The sequence below is a fragment of the Paroedura picta genome, chromosome 9 (assembly GCF_049243985.1).
Source record: "Paroedura picta isolate Pp20150507F chromosome 9, Ppicta_v3.0, whole genome shotgun sequence".
Classification (NCBI taxonomy): Eukaryota; Metazoa; Chordata; class Lepidosauria; order Squamata; family Gekkonidae; genus Paroedura; species Paroedura picta.
The window spans coordinates 70,023,407-70,030,678 of NC_135377.1; positions in this window are offsets into that span (position 1 = coordinate 70,023,407).

The following is a 7,272-nucleotide window of genomic DNA, read 5'->3' on the forward strand; positions in this document are numbered from 1 at the left end:
ACTTGCGTGGGCCAAGCTAGCCTGCTATCTTCAGACCTCAGAATCCGTAGCTAAGCAGGATCAGCCTTGGTAAATCTTTGGATGGGAGGTCACCTGGGAAGGACAGGGTCAGCATGCAGAGGACAGCAATGGCCAACCACCTTTGGGAGGCTCTTGCCTTGAAAAGCTTAAGGCAGGGGTGGTCAAAATGCGGCTCCCTAGATTTCCTTGGATTACAATTACCATGAGTCCCTACTGGCAGGGGCTCTTGGGAATTGTAGTCCATGGACATCTGGAGAGACACTGTTTGGCCCACCCTGGCCTAAGGGGTCACCATAAATTGGCGGCAACTTGAGAGAAGTTTACACACAGGTTATGTGTCAGGCAGCCAGAGGACTGAAGTTCATCACATGGAAGGGCTTTGAATCTGGGAAGATTTCTCTGAGATGGACTGGGGATTGCAGAGGTGGCACACATTTCTTTCTCAAGACACTGGTTTGCACTTCATTCTCTCCCAGACAGTGGCAAAAAGGGGAGGGGAACTCTCCTTATCAATGTGGATTCGGAGAGATTTCAATTTGTCCTATTTCAAAGGAGCCACAAACTGGGGCATCTCAGAAGTATGCTGGGAATAAATAAATGAAAAACAGAAACCTGAATTTCTCATAGAGCGTTGGCTCTCTTTGAAGAAGTTTATGCAGAATTATTGCAGAATCTGGCGTTCCTTGCTACAAGATACGGGTGACTGTGATGAACTGGTTGCTTGTAGCCTCCCCAAAACATTGCAGTAGTAACGGGCATCTCGCAGGTGTTCACCGACCCTTCTTGCTGGATAGTTTGATCAATGCAGTTCCATCCCCTACCCCTTGTCTCCCCATGTGAGGTAGGTGGGGCTGAGTGAGAGAACTGGGACTGGTCCAAGATCCCCCAGCAGGCCTCGTGTGTCTCCAAGCAACTGGCAATGGCCCACCCTTCCCCTCCCCACAACAAACACCCTGTGAGATAGGTGGAAAGGAAGGTATTTGTAAGCTGGGCCTCTTCTGCATGATGGAAAAGCTGATGAAAACTTATTAAATACATTGTAGTTTTTCTGATCTCTGCACAGAAGAGTGAATTTACTCCACAAAACTGATTTTGCTCTGCATGGTGAACTGCCTCTTCGGTGCTTTAAGTGTCTTTTAAGCGTTGTTTCTGAAAGATGCTTTTTACCGATTCATTTCTCTCCTGCCTGCCTGAGATGCTCTATTAGCCATGCAGAGAAGATCTTTAGTTATGCAGATTAGTGACTGCATTAGAGAACAAAGCGGAGTTGGCAAAACTACAGGGGGCAGGTCTATAAATTGTTTCATGCAGAGAGCATTGCAACATAGTTTTTCAACAGACTATATTCAATGCAGAACAACGATTGTAATATAATAAAGCGGTCTAAACTGGTTGTCTTTTAAACTGTTTTATTTGGCTCCATGCAGAATACCTGCTTAGAGACTCCATGTAGTAAAAAATGGGTACAAAAAAACCCAAGTCTTCTTCGTCTTGGTGCAATGACTCAAAAGTCCAAATTTACTTGTATAATGACCCATCCAGGGCTGGCCTTAGGTTATTTTGAGTGCCCTAGGCAAGCCGTGTCCTTGCCACCCATCTGTGCCACCATTCTGTTTTCGATAGTGCCCACCCAGATGTTTTTGAGAAACGAACAAATCTCACACAAAAGGGACATCTGCACCACTATGAACCCCAAGAAAGCCACCAGGTTCATGCCCTCTGTAGTTTCATGTTGATTGGCCTTAAGAAAAGCTTCTGTTTCTGAAATCCTGTGGAACTATACTGATTTGTTATTCTAGGAAGGAATTATCCAATTTTTGTTACCAAGCTGCATATTTGGGATTGTCTCCCTGTTACTATTTACTAATGAGCCAATTAGAAGCAGATGAATATGAAGAACATTGGGGATATTTTATACAATATTTAACTGGATAGTTACTTTTGTATTAATAAGATAGTAGGGTAATTGTTATGCTTTAAATTTGTAATTTTTCTCTTTCTCTTTTCTTTTCTTTGTTATCATTTTCTTAAAACCTAATAAAGGCTGGTGAAAGCCAGCATTAAAAAAAAAAGCCAGCATTAAAAAAAAAAACATTTACTAATGAGCTACTTATTTACTCTCTCCTTATATCTGTACTCCTAGGATCCCTGTTCCATTGTCCGAGGAAGTGTGCATGCACACAAAGCTAACCTTGGATAAAACATTGTTGATCTTAAAGGTGCCATCGGACTCAAATTTTGTTACACAGTGCTCAGTTCAAACCAGGAAGGCTTTTCTTAAGAGCAAACTGCTCACCTATTCAGGTCTTCTGAGAATCCATCAAAATATCAGGGATAGAAACCAGGGCTTTCAACATTCATGTGGCGGAGGCAGACTCTCCACCCCCAGTCCCAATGAGAAATGGGACTATAGTAATTAGTCAGCCTGCTTTCCCCTGTCATGCATATCCGTTAGGGCGGTCGTTCTCAACCTGGGGGTCAGGACCCCTTTGGAGGTCAAACAACCCTTTCACAGGGGTCGTGGCAGGGCAAACAGCTTGGTCGGGGGGGGGGGGGAGCGCCATCCACACAACAGCCTTGCAGGGTAGATTGAGACAGAGCGTTTGTCTGTCTGTGACAGCGGAAAAGAGCGAGATCGGCATGGTGGGACAAGAGGCAGAACTGAGCCAAAAAAACAGGGGGAAAAAAAACAATTTATATCCAATCATGAACAATGGGTCTTCACTCCATTGGTCAGTTTTGGTTTAATTTCTGTGAAAGAACACTTGCGTAATTTTATGCTTGGGGGTCACCACAACAGGAGGAACTGTATTAAAGGGTCGCAGAATTAGGAAGGTTGAGAACCACTGTTATAGGAGGGTGGTGGTACCTCTCCCTGAATTTGTATCTGTCCTCAATTACAAAATGTGGGGCTCAGGAGACTTAAGAAAGCAAATCATAACGGATTTTGGGTGTGGTCACATAAGAACTGTACAGCTATCACCTTGACTACATTCAGGTTAAAGCAACAAAAGAACCCTTGCTTATTTTATTTATTTATTTATTTGCCTTTTTTGCCTCCCCCCCCCCCTCCATCAGTAATAAAGCTCCACCAGCTGAAGTCCTGTGCAAGCGTTAAAGGATCGCACAAAGACCAAGGCAGGAACTGGGCTTGCATTTAGCAGCTTTTGCCTCTGTGGGTTTAGAAGAAAGAACCCCTCTTCCTGAGAAGATCTGAGACATTTTGAAATGTCAGATAGTGTGCTAGCGGTTAGAGGGTGACCAGAAAGTGAAGGTGGACTTTTCTGCCTTCAGGGCTGTCCATAAGAAACCGCCTACAAAAGCCAAAGAGAATCTTTGCCTCTGTTTCTCAAAGGCCAGGAAGATTAAGGCTGTTTAGTAATTCAGCACCTGCCACTTTGATAAGCCCTGCTCCCCCAGGGCGGTTTGTTTGCCCCAGGTAAAAACCAGAAGCCATTTCCCACTAATGGTGTGCTTAAAATTACTGTTTATAATAAAACCCCCTCCACATGGGGGAAGTGAGCCTGGAGGAGGAGATCAAATCAATTGTCTAAATATTTCTAATATTTGGGAAATTGAAACAGGGATAAATGCCTGCCACTGTCTCCTGTTCAGCATTAGTTAACTAAAAAGACATCTGTGTCAGTTTGTAAGGTCGGAGCCATAAAGGGAGGCATGGCGTTATGCAGGGTAATTGCATGCTAGTTAGGCAGAACCATATCCCCCCGCCCCATTGCATTGGAACAGGCTGTATTATGCACAAAAGAAAGCTGCCAAAGGGTTTCAGCCATGTTGGAACAGGCCAATGGCAAAACCCAGGTGCCATTAGGAGATCCACCAGCAGGGGCCAGAACTCCAGAAGCCCCCCCCCCCGTAGCTACCCACCCCAAGCACCAAGAGGACAGAGCATCGCTGCCCCAGACTGAACGTTCCATCTATGCCTTGTGGCTAATAACCACTCGTGGACTTCTGTTCCATATAAGAACACAAGAGAAGCCATGTTGGATCAGCCCAATGGCCCATCCAGTCCAGCACTCTGTGTCACACAGCGGCCAAAGCCCAGATGCCATCAGGTGCCAGAACTCCAGAAGTCCTCGCACTTTTGCCCCCCACGCACCAAGAAGACAGCATCACAGCCCCAGACAGAGGGTTGCATCTTGACCAGGGGTAGACAACCTATGGTCCTACAGATGTTCATGGACTACAATTGTAGTTCATGAACATCTGGAGGACCACAGGTTGACTACCCCTGATCTAGTGCCTAGGAACCACTCATGGACCTCTTCCCCTGTCTCAACTTTGGTTAGTCTTTAACCTCTTGCTTTTTAAGAAATGAGCAGTGACTCACGAAAGCTCCTCCCCCATCATGAGTGTTGTTAGTCTTTAAGGTGCTTCTGGAGGCTTGCCCTTTTTCTGCTGCCCTCAGACATGTGGGTGGCACTCCTGGCTACACACTGCAGAACCTTGTTGTTCTTTTATTGCCACATCCTCGAAGTGGACCTCGATCCTGCAAATAACCACTTTCCCAGCCAGGACTCAGCCACAGCCTCTCCAGGGGCCTTCAGGCTTTGCAGATCTAGAACCTAGTGAGGATGGCACCCGCTGAAGCTTTGGGCATGGGGTAGGAAGTCTTGGGACTGCAGTCATGTGACAGGGAGAGGGGGAGCCATAATGAAGACCTCACTGGGGTCAAGGTCATAACCATGGAACAGGAAATAGAAGTCATAGAGGGGAACCGTCTGAGAGTTAAAGCCACAATTTCATCCTAGTGCTCCTCTCAATGAGCATGCAAAGATGGTGGGTGGGCATGGCATACTCTGTGTGCACATGTAAATAGCTACAGATCCTTCCCAAGGGCAGCTGGGAAATGGTGGCTCCATGCAGACAGATGAACCAGCAGGTAATGCTCTTCAACGCACCTGAGATTGTTGGTCCATTGGCTGAAGACCATGAGTGAACAGGTGAAAGTAGCCCTGACACCCTCCCCCCTCCAAATTTGCTCTCAGAATTCTGTTTACTGGTTGCACCAGGTGGGCCCCAAGGAGGAACCCCCTCCAGCCTTTGAGGAGTTTCCAACCTGAGACTTTCTTTCCAGAAATGGTTGTTCTAACAACAGAAGAAGTTTGAGTCTGGTGGCACCTTGAAGACCAACAAAACTTAATTCTGGGTGCATGCACAGGTATCTAATAATGTGTGCCTGCACACAAAAGCTTGCACCCAGAATTAAACTGTGTTGGTTTTCAAGGTGCCCCTGGACTAAGTCGTTGTTTTGTTGCTCCAGACCAACATGGTGACTCACCTGAATCTGTCCAGATGGTCCAGCACCAAACTGCCTTCTAGGACTACGCTTTGGCAGCATACTCTGAGAACGGCCTTCTCAGCTGTCCCCATTTTCAAGTGGACCTTGTGTCCCCTCTCCTTAGTTTGCATGGGACAATGCCCGGTTCACAAGGGACCTCCTGGGGAAAGTTGGCTGGGCCCCAAGGAGTCAGACGCTGGTTCTAACTTTACATACATGCAGATGAACATGTAGTCTTCCCAGGCAGCCTTGGTACAGATTGCATCAGTTTTCCCCTCCGTCGGGTGGGTCCATTCCCTCTCACTCTTGCAAAGACTCGTTCCCAACACTGGGTGGCGCTGCTCCCGGATTCAGTTAGAATACGAATTAGTTTCTAGAAAACGGAACTTGGGGGCTCTAGGGACGCTGAACGGCTAGTTCTGTTGCAGTGAAACACGGAGAGTAGCGTGGGTTCGAGGCACCCTCGGAGGGAGACGAGTTCGCGGGTGTTGATTTAAAAGACCGATTGGATGCAGGCAAAACCAAGCCCTTCCCGCAGCCTGATCCTGAGCCAAACGTTGGATCGGGCTGCGCGGGTTTCTCAAACGTGACCGCTCGGGACGCAGCGTCACAAGACCGCTGAAATGTTTTGGGGGGATGCGGTTGAAGAAAGGCCACCCTTGCGATGAAGGGGAGAGCGGCTGGATCCCTCGCAGCTTGGGGCCTTGAGCTCGAAGATGCTTGCGAAGCATTTTGGTGGCTGGGTGGGGGTATGTGTTGGATTCAGTCTTTCTGGGTGGGCTGGAGTTCATTTGTGGGGCATGATCCGGAAGGATCCTGTCTAGGCGAGGGGGGACGGGGCAGTGGCTTTCTGGTCTCCTCTCCATAACCTGCTGCTCTCTCAGGATTGCGTCTAATGGAGCCGTGGCAGGCAATAGAGCGTGACCCTGGGCAGCCTACGGCTCAACAGGGGGTTCTCCTCCCCCGAATGTCCAGGAGCGGGAAATGCCAGCTTTGGGTGTCGGGGCTCAGTGGCAGAGCGCTCTTCTTGTCTTTCCCTGCCGAGCCAACACGAAAGCACCGTCGCTTTCGCACATGGTAAATGTGGTTTGCCTCCACTTCAGCGCCCCTTGGCAAGCGGATGGTCTGGCCATCTCACCCTGCGAAAGCCGGTGGCCAAGGGCCTTGGGGGCCGGTTGGGCTGTTTAAGCACTTTCCGCCGTGCTGAACCGGGCAGGTCCGATCTACTTCAGCAACCCTTGGCAAGCGGATGTGGCCATCTCACCGCCCAAGCCCAGTGGCCGAGGGGGCTGGAAGTGCTGTCACTCGGTGTGCTTTAGGCTAAGGCGGCCCGGGGAGAGGGGCATCCGGCCCTGGCCCCTCTCGGAGGGGAAAAGGAGCCGCTTACTGTCCCTGCCGTCTTCTTCCTACGCCGCCCTGCAGAAATCCCCCCCTACAAAAAAATGCGTGCTTGGTTTTTAGAAAAGACTTGTTTTTATACCCCGCTTTTCACTACCCAAAGGAGTCTCCAAGCGGTTTACAATCGCCTCCCCTTGCTCTCCCCGCAACAGACCCCCTGTGAGGGAGGTGGGGCTGAGGGAGCTCTGACAGGACTACTCTGCCAGAACAGCTCTGCCAGGTCCAGCTGGCTGCGGGTGGAGGAGGAATCCAAGCCGGCTCGCCGGATGAGAGTCTGCGGCTCGGAAGCACTCCGCCGAGCCGCGGGGATGGAGTCTGTGCCGGAGCAGGAGAAAGTCTGGCGGGGAGGAGGGCAGCCCAGAAGCCCGCCTCCTGCCACTGCCAGAGTGCGGAGCAGAGGCCGGCGTGGGAGCCGCGGGTTTGTCTCTGGGTGCCCCGCTCGTGTGAATCAACCAGGTGAGGGGTGGGGGGTTGGCTTTCCCTGTCTGGCGGCTCTCGCTGTCCTGCAGGTGGGGGGTGGAGGTTGGGCCGGGCGGTCCCGCCCCGCCCCGCCC